This window comes from Oncorhynchus masou, chromosome 24 (assembly GCF_036934945.1).
Source record: "Oncorhynchus masou masou isolate Uvic2021 chromosome 24, UVic_Omas_1.1, whole genome shotgun sequence".
Lineage (NCBI taxonomy): Eukaryota > Metazoa > Chordata > Actinopteri > Salmoniformes > Salmonidae > Oncorhynchus > Oncorhynchus masou.
This window is the reverse complement of record NC_088235.1, coordinates 21,430,147-21,442,295: the sequence shown is the minus strand read 5'-3', so window position 1 is coordinate 21,442,295 and position 12,149 is coordinate 21,430,147.

The following is a 12,149-nucleotide window of genomic DNA, read 5'->3' as shown; positions in this document are numbered from 1 at the left end:
AATTTGACACTTATAACCAGAAAGCTTTCTAAGAGCAGGCTTAACCTCTCCTGTTAGAAAGCCGGATCAACTAAGAATACCTAAGAGTGTGTAACGATTCTCGTCCTTGTCTGATGAGGAATATGAATGATCGGACCAAAATGCAGCATGTTAACTTTATTAATCTGAACACAAAATAACAAAGGTAAACCAACGAAAAAACAAAACAGTCCTATCAGGTCACAAAACAGAAAACAACTACCCACAAACACAGGTGGGAACAGGCTACCTAAGTATGGTTCTCAATCATTTACATTTACATTTAAGTCATTTAGCAGACGCTCTTATCCAAGATAAGAGCGACTTACAAATTGGTGAATTCACCTTCTGACATCCAGTGGAACAGCCACTTTACAATAGTGCATCTAAATCATTAAGGGGGGGGGTGGTGAGAAGGATTACTTATCCTATCCTAGGTATTCCTTGAAGAGGTGGGGTTTCAGGTGTCTCCGGAAGGTGGTGATTGACTCCGCTGTCCTGGCGTCGTGAGGGAGTTTGTTCCACCATTGGGGGGCCAGAGCAGCGAACAGTTTTGACTGGGCTGAGCGGGAACTGTACTTCCTCAATGGTAGGGAGGCGAGCAGGCCAGAGGTGGATGAACGCAGTGCCCTTGCTTGGGTGTAGGGCCTGATCAGAGCCTGGAGGTACTGCAGTGCCGTTCCCCTCACAGCTCCGTAGGCAAGCACCATGGTCTTGTAGCGGATGCGAGCTTCAACTGGAAGCCAGTGGAGAGAGCGGAGGAGCGGGGTGACGTGAGAGAACTTGGGAAGGTTGAACACCAGACGGGCTGCGGCGTTCTGGATGAGTTGTAGGGGTTTAATGGCATAGGCAGGGAGCCCAGCCAACAGCGAGTTGCAGTAATCCAGACGGGAGATGACAAGTGCCTGGATTAGGACCTGCGCCGCTTCCTGTGTGAGGCAGGGTCGTACTCTGCGGATGTTGTAGAGCATGAACCTACAGGAACGGGCCACCGCCATGATGTTGGTTGAGAACGACAGGGTGTTGTCCAGGATCACGCCAAGGTTCTTAGCGCTCTGGGAGGAGGACACAATGGAGTTGTCAACCGTGATGGCGAGATCATGGAACGGGCAGTCCTTCCCCGGGAGGAAGAGCAGCTCCGTCTTGCCGAGGTTCAGCTTGAGGTGGTGATCCGTCATCCACACTGATATGTCTGCCAGACATGCAGAGATGCGATTCGCCACCTGGTCATCAGAAGGGGGAAAGGAGAAGATTAATTGTGTGTCGTCTGCATAGCAATGATAGGAGAGACCATGTGAGGTTATGACAGAGCCAAGTGACTTGGTGTATAGCGAGAATAGGAGAGGGCCTAGAACAGAGCCCTGGGGGACACCAGTGGTGAGAGTGCGTGGCGAGGAGACAGATTCTCGCCACGCCACCTGGTAGGAGCGACCTGTCAGGTAGGACGCAATCCAAGCGTGGGCCGCGCCGGAGATGCCCAACTCGGAGAGGGTGGAGAGGAGGATCTGATGGTTCACAGTATCGAAGGCAGCCGATAGGTCTAGAAGGATGAGAGCAGAGGAGAGAGAGTTAGCTTTAGCAGTGCGGAGCGCCTCCGTGATACAGAGAAGAGCAGTCTCAGTTGAATGACTAGTCTTGAAACCTGACTGATTTGGATCAAGAAGGTCATTCTGAGAGAGATAGCGGGAGAGCTGGCCAAGGACGGCACGTTCAAGAGTTTTGGAGAGAAAAGAAAGAAGGGATACTGGTCTGTAGTTGTTGACATCGGAGGGATCGAGTGTAGGTTTTTTCAGAAGGGGTGCAACTCTCGCTCTCTTGAAGACGGAAGGGACGTAGCCAGCGGTCAGGGATGAGTTGATGAGCGAGGTGAGGTAAGGGAGAAGGTCTCCGGAAATGGTCTGGAGAAGAGAGGAGGGGATAGGGTCAAGCGGGCAGGTTGTTGGGCGGCCGGCCGTCACAAGAAGCGAGATTTCATCTGGAGAGAGAGGGAGAAAGAGGTCAGAGCACAGGGTAGGGCAATGTGAGCAGAACCAGCGGTGTCGTTTGACTTAGCAAACGAGGATCGGATGTCGTCGACCTTCTTTTCAAAATGGTTGACGAAGTCATCTGCAGAGAGGGAGGAGGGGGGGAGGGGGAGGAGGATTCAGGAGGGAGGAGAAGGTGGCAAAGAGCTTCCTAGGGTTAGAGGCAGATGCTTGGAATTTAGAGTGGTAGAAAGTGGCTTTAGCAGCAGAGACAGAGGAGGAAAATGTAGAGAGGAGGGAGTGAAAGGATGCCAGGTCCGCAGGGAGGCGAGTTTTCCTCCATTTCCGCTCGGCTGCCCGGAGCTCTGTTCTGTGAGCTCGCAATGAGTCATCGAGCCACGGAGCGGGAGGGGAGGACCGAGCCGGCCTGGAGGATAGGGGACATAGAGAGTCAAAGGATGCAGAAAGGGAAGAGAGGAGGGTTGAGGAGGCAGAATCAGGAGAAAGGTTGGAGAAGGTATGAGCAGAGGGAAGAGATGATAGGATGGAAGAGGAGAGAGTAGCGGGGGAGAGAGAGCGAAGGTTGGGACGGCGCGATACCATCCGAGTAGGGGCAGTGTGGTAAGTGTTGGATGAGAGCGAGAGGGAAAAGGATACAAGGTAGTGGTCGGAGACTTGGAGGGGAGTTGCAATGAGGTTAGTGGAAGAACAGCATCTAGTAAAGATGAGGTCGAGCGTATTGCCTGCCTTGTGAGTAGGGGGGAAGGTGAGAGGGTGAGGTCAAAAGAGGAGAGGAGTGGAAAGAAGGAGGCAGAGAGGAATGAGTCAAAGGTAGACGTGGGGAGGTTAAAGTCGCCCAGGACTGTGAGAGGTGAGCCGTCCTCAGGAAAGGAGCTTATCAAGGCATCAAGCTCATTGATGAACTCTCCGAGGGAACCTGGAGGGCGATAAATGATAAGGATGTTAAGCTTGAAAGGGCTGGTAACTGTGACAGCATGGAATTCAAAGGAGGCGATAGATAGATGGGTAAGGGGAGAGAGAGAGAATGACCACTTGGGAGAGATGAGGATCCCGGTGCCACCACCCCGCTGACCAGAAGCTCTCGGGGTGTGCGAGAACACGTGGGCGGACGAAGAGAGAGCAGTAGGAGTAGCAGTGTTATCTGTGGTGATCCATGTTTCCGTCAGTGCCAGGAAGTCGAGGGACTGGAGGGAGGCATAGGCTGAGATGAACTCTGCCTTGTTGGCCGCAGATCGGCAGTTCCAGAGGCTACCGGAGACCAGGAACTCCACGTGGGTCGTGCGCGCTGGGACCACCAGATTAGGGTGGCCGCGGCCACGCGGTGTGGAGCGTTTGTATGGTCTGTGCAGAGAGGAGAGAACAGGGATAGATAGACACATAGTTGACAGGCTACAGAAGAGGCTACGCTAATGCAAAGGAGATTGGAATGACAAGTGGACTACACGTCTCGAATGTTCAGAAAGTTAAGCTTACGTAGCAAGAATCTTATTGACTAAAATGATTGAAATGATACAGTACTGCTGGAGTAGGCTAGCTGGTAGTGGCTGCGATGTTGACACTACACTAATCAAGTCGTTCCGTCAGAGACAACGATAGACAGCTGCCTCTGATTGGGAACCTTACCAGGCCAAACACAGAAATGCTAAACATAGAACAAAACATAGAATGCCCACCCCAGCTCAGGCCCTGACCAAACCAAAAATAGAGACATAAAAAAAGGAACTAAGGTCAGAACGTGACTGAGTGAATTAAATAATTTTGAAAACGCAATTAAGGGAATTAACTGGAATGATCTCTTGTCCTATACAGATGTGGAAGCTGATTATCAGGTTTTTATATCCACAATCCAGTCTACAATAAATGGCTTCCTAAAGAAAAGAAAATCCAAACCTGGCAACATTAATTATCTTCCTTGGCTACATGGAGAAATCTGGAAACTAACGATGAAAGATCATGCTCTAAAAAGAGCCCTGAAGTCCAAATTAGAGCATGACAGATGTAGGTTTACCATGTTGAGAAATAAGGTGATGAAAAAAATCAGACAGGCCAAGGCAAACTTTTTGATCAACATAATTGGTGAAGCAAAGGAAAATTCTAAATTGATCTGAGAGAATCTAAAAAAGTGAACAGGGAAAGACCATAGTAACACTGCACCCCCCCACTGGGTTCAGAAATAGTGAAGGACACTCAAGCTGTCTTCATCATAAGGGAGGTTTCTGAGCCAGAGGTGAACAAGGTGATTATCTCACTAAAGAACTCTAAAGTCAAAGATGTGTTTGGGCTGGACTCTACCTTTCTTACAAACTACAATGAGTCACTCATTGGCCCCATTACTAAGGTCACCAACATATCTATTGGTCAGGGGGTGTTTCCAAAGGTCTTGAAGTCGGCCATAAAAACGGCCATCATTAAATCATGCAACCCTGCTGATGTAAGAACTACAGGCCCATTAGTATATCACCTGTGGTGTCCAAGGTGCTGAAAAGGGTGTAGCAGAGCAACTGATTGCCCACCTCAACAACAGCCGCTTCACATTACCCGCCATGCAGTCCAAGATGGCGTTGTTGGGGCTGAATTTCTAGACCCAAGGAAAGCTTTTGATACTGTTAACCATGTGGTTCTCATCACAAAACTGTCCAAGTTCAACTCTTCCCTCGATGCCTTGAGATGGATGAAATCCTACAGAGAAGGCAGAACTCAGTGTGTCAGAGTGATGATGTGGGCGTGTCCCAAGGGTCAATACTTGCCCCTCCTGTTCAGCCTGTACATGAATGATCTGCCTTATGTCTGTACTGGGTCTGAAGTTCAAATGTATGCAGATGATACAGTGATATATGTGCATGCAAAGAGCAAACAACAAGCTGCATGAGAACTCACCACTGTAATGGTCCAGGTGACAAAGTGGCTCAGTGACTCATGTTTGCATCTCAATGTGAAAAAAACAGTCTGCATGTTCTTCACAAAGAGGGCAACTGATGCTACTGAGCCAGTCGTCTATGTGTCAGGGGAGAAGCTCCAGGTGGTATCTGATGCTACTGAGCCAGATGTCTATGTGTCTGGGGAGAAGCTCCAGGTGGTATCTGATGCTACTGAGACAGATGTCTATGTGTCTGGGGAGAGGCTCCAGGTGGTATCTGATGCTACTGACTGAGACAGATGTCTATGTGTCTGGGGAGAGGCTCCAGGTGGTATCTGATGCTACTGAGCCAGTCGTCTATGTGTCTGGGGAGAGGCTCCAGGTGGTATCTGATGCTACTGACTGAGACAGATGTCTATGTGTCAGGGGAGAGGCTCCAGGTGGTATCTGATGCTACTGACTGAGACAGATGTCTATGTGTCTGGGGAGAGGCTCCAGGTGGTATCTGATGCTACTGAGCCAGTCATCTATGTGTCTGGGGAGAGGCTCCAGGTGGTATCTGATGCTACTGACTGAGACAGATGTCTATGTGTCAGGGGAGAGGCTCCAGGTGGTATCTGATGCTACTGAGCCAGATGTCTATGTGTCTGGGGAGAGGCTCCAGGTGGTATCTGATGCTACTGACTGAGACAGATGTCTATGTGTCAGGGGAGAGGCTCCAGGTGGTATCTGATGCTACTGACTGAGACAGATGTCTATGTGTCTGGGGAGAAGCTCCAGGTGGTATCTGATGCTACTGAGCCAGTCGTCTATGTGTCTGGGGAGAGGCTCCAGGTGGTATCTGATGCTACTGACTGAGACAGATGTCTATGTGTCAGGGGAGAGGCTCCAGGTGGTATCTGATGCTACTGAGCCAGATGTCTATGTGTCAGGGGAGAAGCTCCAGCTGGTATCTGATGATACTGACTGAGACAGATGTCTATGTGTCAGGGGAGAGGCTCCAGGTGGTATCTGATGCTACTGAGCCAGATGTCTATGTGTCAGGGGAGATGCTCCAGGTGGTATCTGATGCTACTGAGCCAGATGTCTATGTGTCTGGGGAGAGGCTCCAGGTGGTATCTGATGCTACTGAGCCAGATATCTATGTGTCTGGGGAGAGGCTCCAGGTGGTATCTGATGCTACTGAGCCAGATGTCTATGTGTCAGGGGAGAAGCTCCAGGTGGTATCTGATGCTACTGAGCCAGATGTCTATGTGTCAGGGGAGAAGCTCCAGGTGATATCTGATTTTAAGTACCTTGGCATCATACTTGATTCCAATCTCTCTTTTAAAAAAAGGTAACTAAAAGTTCAACCTAGCTCATTTCTGATTCATGCGAAATTGTTTGATTACAGAAGTAACAAAACTGTACTTCAATCCCCCACTTAACATACTGCTTGACTAGTTGGGCCCAATCTTGCCGTACAACATTAAAACCCATTCAGTCTGTCTACAAACAGGCTCTCAAAGTGCATGATAGAAAGCCCAATAGCCATCATCACTGTTACATCCTCAGAAAGTATGAGCTCCTGAGTTGGGAAAATCTTGAGCAATACAATTGACGCATGTCTTGTATTCAATATCCAAATGGTCTAGCTCCCCTCGGCTTAGTACTTTTGGTAAACAGAAAACGCAAACTCAGAGCAGCAGATCCACAAGGTCTGCCATGAGAGGTGACTGGATAGGTTCCTTTAGGAAAAGCACCTTTAGTCAATCTGCTTTCTCTGTGAGAGCTTCCCATGTATGGAACTATTATTCATCTCATATGCATACGTATATACTGTACTCTATATCATCGACTGCATCCTTATGTAATACATGTATCACTAGCCACTTTAACTATGCCACTTTGTTTACATACTCATCTAATATGTATCTACTGTATCTTGCCTATGCTGCTCTGTACCATCACTCATTCATATATCCTTATGTACATATTCTTTAGTTTAGGAATTGTTAGTTACTTGTTGGTTATTACTGCATTGTCGGAACTAGAAGCACAAGCATTACGCTACACTCGCATTAACATCTGCTAACCATGTGTATGTGACAAATAAAATTTGATTTGATCAGACACACACAACTGCACCACCTATCACACCTTCACAAAAAACATGAAGACATGGCTAAAAGCCAATCAGACTTGTGAACATAATCCCTAGCTGTGTTTTGTTGCTTTCCATGTTGTCTGTAGGTGTGGAAAAACTTTGTTGCTACTCTGGACTTTTGTTTTGTTGCTTGTGCTATTGTGCTATTCTCTGTCTGCATTGTCAGGACCCGGTTACGAACCCGGGTCTCCGGAGTGAGAAACAGTCACTTAACCAACTGAGCCACGAATAGTCGGAAGAAACCAGAAGATGAGGCAGACACAGCAGTACTTGAGACGGTGTATTTAATAAAGTAAAAAGTGAAGTCCTTCAGGAAAACATGTAACTCCAAAACCTCAAAAGGAATTCCACAAGAACAAGGTAATCCACAAGGTAATCCTCCAAGACAGAAAGGCAAATCCACAAGGTGGTAGGTATAGCACAAAAAGGCTCAAAAGATACTCAAAAACAAACAAGAACAAAAAACAGAATTCCACAAGAGCGTCCACCGGTATCAACAAGAGCTCACAGAATACTAGGGCTGGGTGCTAACATACAAACACAGAGCAAAGAACTGAGGGAAACTAAGGGTTTAAATACAATCAGGGGAAACGAGGCACAGGTGCAAATAATAATGGGGATCAAGGGAAAGCAAAAGGTCAAAAAGCACAATGGGGGCATCTAGTGACCAAAAACCGGAACAACCCTGGCCAAATCCTGACAGAATCCCCCCCCTAGGAACGGCTCCTGACGTTCCTACCAGCTCTCTCGGGGTGGAGGGCCCTGAACTGACGAATGAGGTCAGGGTCCAGTATGTCTTTGGCAGGAACCCAGGAGCGCTCCTCGGGACCGTAGCCTTCCCAGTCCACCAGATACTGCCAGGACCGCTGCACCCGGCGGGAATCCAGTATCTGATGGACGGTATAAGCCGGCTGGCCTCCAATGACACGAGGCGGAGGGGGAGGTCTGTCTGCCGGGACAAGGGGAGAAAAAACAGGTTTTAATAAGGAAATGTGAAACGTGGGATTAATCTTAAGGGATCTGGGTAAGTGTAGGCGATTGTTACGAATTCCTTTTGGCCCGACAGTCTAGGGGGGATGGTAATGAGACTCGTAACATAACTCACGCAAATTATTATTGTGACAAAGGAAAAGTGTGAACGAAATAAGCACGACAACTGAAATCTACCGTCAAACTCTAGGTTTATTTATAAACACACGGTAATGGGGGGAGCAGGAAAAGGGGCTGGGCTGGACCCAAGGAAAGAAACAATAAGTATTCAAAAACACCCCTAAGCTAGACTAGCCTACTTTAACAACAGCTAACTAACTAACCAAAAATACAGTGGGTGGTCCGCCCAGTTCTAACTAGTGTATTTAACAAAGTTCACCTACGGGTAGTGTATGCCCATGGGCGACTTGTCTTGGTTTCCCCCTTTTCCACCAGCAATCAAACACAAACACCATAACCAAAAACAATACTCACAGGTGATGACAAAGTGCTATGAGGTGCTTAAACAAAAGAGAGGTTACGACACAAAGCGAGAGTGAAACACAGAGACCTACAGACATGGCATTTACAGAGAGATTGAGCTGAGCTGAGCTGGGCTGAGCTCTAGAACAAACAAATGATGGGGTTTTTAAACCATGGGGAAGGAACTGTGATAGGTCAGGAAATAGGAGGTGTGTCTTCTGATTGATGATTGATTGTTGACTGATTGGGGAGTGATGATTTTCACCTGTGAGGGGAGAAGGAGAGAAAAGAAACACACACACAGGATACACACACACACACAGGATAACTGTATCCGTAACAGCGATAAGAAACTGGGTTAACTCTCCTGGCAACCTTAAAGGGACCGATGTATCTTTGGGACAGCTTGCGAGACTCCACCCGTAGTGGTAAGTCTCTTGTGGAGAGCCAGACTCTCTGGCCGGGGCGCAGGGTAGGCCCGGGACGGCGACGTCTGTTGGCTTGTTGTTGGTACCTCTGTGAGGAACGCATAAGATTAAGACGGGTCTTCCTCCACATAAGCCGACAGCGTCTGACGAACTTCAAGGCTGAAGGCACTCTGACTTCTGCCTCCTGGTCCGGGAACAATGGAGGGGCATAGCCAAACTGACACTCGTGCGGGGACATACCAGTGGAGGAGGAGCGCAAGGTGTTGTGCGCGTATTCGGCCCAAACAATAAAGAACGACCATGTGGACGGGTTGTTACGAGTCATACATCGGAGGGTGGTTTCCAGCTCTTGATTCATCCTCTCTGTTTGGCCGTTGGACTCCGGATGGCACCCCGAAGACCCGAAGCACATGATTAATTACCAACTCAGCCGTTTCCTTGGCAGAAGGTAACTTAGTCAGAGGGACGAACCTGGCCGCCTTTGAAAACCTGTCGATTATGACTAGGATAGTAGTATTGCCATGGGATGGAGGAAGGCCAGTAATAAAGTCCAATGAGATATGGGACCAGGGTCTGTGGGGAACAGGTAAAGGGTGAAGGAGTCCTTGAGGGCGGAGGTGAGAAGATTTGCCCTGGCAGCACACGGGGCAGGCATTGACGAAAGTGGCAACGTCTTCTCTTATGGTAGGCCACCAGAACTTACGCTGGATGAACTCCAAGGTGCGACCTACGCCCGGGTGACAGGTGAGGCGAGAGGAGTGCCCCCACAGAAGGACCTGAGTCCTCACTGCCTTGGGGACAAACAACCGATTGGCAGGACCTCCTTTCGGATCCGGTTCGATAGCTTGAGCTCGTCTCACGGTATCCTCAACTTGCCACGAGATCGGAGCCACGATCTTAGCAGCAGGACGGACAGGCATGTCCGTGTCATCTCGAATGGCAGGAGCGTAGACTTGGGACAGGGCATCCGGTTTGAGATTCTTCGACCCGGGCCGATAGGGGAGGATAAACTGGAATCGATTGAAGAAAAGAGACCATCTAGCTTGTCTAGAGTTCAACCGCTTCGCCTGCTGGATATACTCCAGATTTTTGTGGTCCGTAAGCACTTGAAACGGGTGAGAAGCCCCCTCGAGCCAGTGTCTCCATTCCTTCAATGCCATCTTAACCGCTAGGAGTTCACGATCCCCCACATCGTAGTTCCTCTCAGCCGGGGTAAGCCGGTGTGAGAAGAAAGCACACGGATGAAGATTCTTGTCTTCACCCCTCTGGGACAGAACAGCTCCAACACCAACCTCTGATGCGTCTACCTCCACCACAAACGGTTCATCCGTAGTCGGTAGTATCAGGATGGGAGCAGAGAGGACGTGCTGCTTGAGTCCTTGGAAGGCCGTCTCAGCTTCTCTTCCCCACAAAAACCTTGCATTGCCACCTTTGGTTAAAGCTGAGAGAGGGGCTGCCACCAAGCTGAAGTTCTTGATGAACTTGCGGTAAAAGTTTGTGAAGCCCAGGAAACGCTGAACTTCCTTAACGGATTTGGGAGTGGGCCAATCCGCTACCGCCCCTACCTTCCTGGGGTCCATTTGGAACAACCCTGGCCAAATCCTGACATGCATGGTACGTGTTGCTTGTTCTATGTTTCTCTGTCTGCATGCTACGTGTTGCTTGTTATATGTTCCTCTGTCTGCATGCTACGTGTTGCATGTTCTATATTATATGTCTGCATGCTACGTGTTGCTTGTTATATGTTCCTCTGTCTGCATGCTACGTGTTGCATGTTCTATATTATATGTCTGCATGCTACGTGTTGCTTGTACTATGTTCCTCTGTCTGCATGCTACATGTTGCTTGTTTATGTTACTCTGTCTGCATGCTACGTGTTTCTTGTTCTATGTTTCTCTGTCTGCATGCTACGTGTTGCTTGTACTATGTTTCTCTGTCTGCATGCTACGTGTTGCATGTTCTATATTTCTCTGTCTGCATGCTACGTGATGCTTGTTCTATGTTTCTTTGTCTGCGTGCTACGTGTTTCTTGTCCTATGTTGCTCTGCATGTGCTCACTGCTCATTGTTTGTCTGTATTGTTATTGTAATTGTTTTTAATAACCTGCCCAGGAACTGGGGTTGAACATTGGCCGCCTGGCTAAAACTGGCACTTTTACTGAAATGTTGATTAATGTGCACTGTCCCTGGAAAAATTAAAATAAACTCAAACTCGTGCTGTCACCAGGCTAACCAGTCCTAGGGCAGGAGTATTGCAGTATAAAGGAGAATATGATAGGTGTGTTTTATCATGTTATATTATGCTATTTCACACATGAAACTGGGCCTATTTCACAAATGAAACTGGGCCTATTTTAAAAGCAATGTGAGGGAAATCTAACAATCCCACTGAGGATGACAGAACTGTCGTAGGAGACATGAAAAGCACAGTGCACAGCGGGAGTCCAGTACAAGCTCGTGGATGGACACCTTATAAAGTCCTGCACTGCTGCAAGCATCCCTGATGAGTTGAATCAGTGTTGAGGAGCTGTATTCAGCTTTGTGATCAACATATTCAGGGATACATTATGTTTTCCTGTTTCTAAAAGGAGGAACATAATCTCAACATCAAAGCCTTCCTGACGTTGTTGACGAAAAGGAAATAATGACATATTCAATTATGCAACAGTAATTGTCTTCAGATGGGGTTTATTTTTAGAAATCATATATAGCACGTTGTAAGTGTTTGTCTTCCTCAGCCAAAGGAGGCCAACTCTGTACACATCTAGGCAGACCTCCCCTGTTCCAGGCACAGGAGGAAGGGTCAACATGAGGAGATGGAGAGGAGCAGCTTGTTGATTTGAACTAGCATATAAGGCTCAGTGCATCATGTCCTGGCTGGCCCTGTAAAATATAGTAACCCTCACAGGTGACAAATTGCATGGAGACTGGGTTGTTTAACAACACCTCTCACCCTGACAACAGTGGCCATATTTCTCCTCTGTTTGTTTTCAGCAAGTGAGCTGTGCTTTACTGTACATCTAATCAGTCAAGAGAGGAAAGCAGGGATGGAGAAATTGTTCCAGCCGGGCCTTTGTGTTCTCTAATGGGCTGTTTTATGCAGACTGTGAGCATAAACATTAGTTTATACACAATTAGAATGATTAAATAGCTTTTGTTGCTCCATATTCTGCTCTTAGCTATCATGATTAATGTCTCAGCTTATACAAAACCCTGTTGTTATTGTTCTGCTCTGTCACAATGCATTGAAAATATATTCATTCT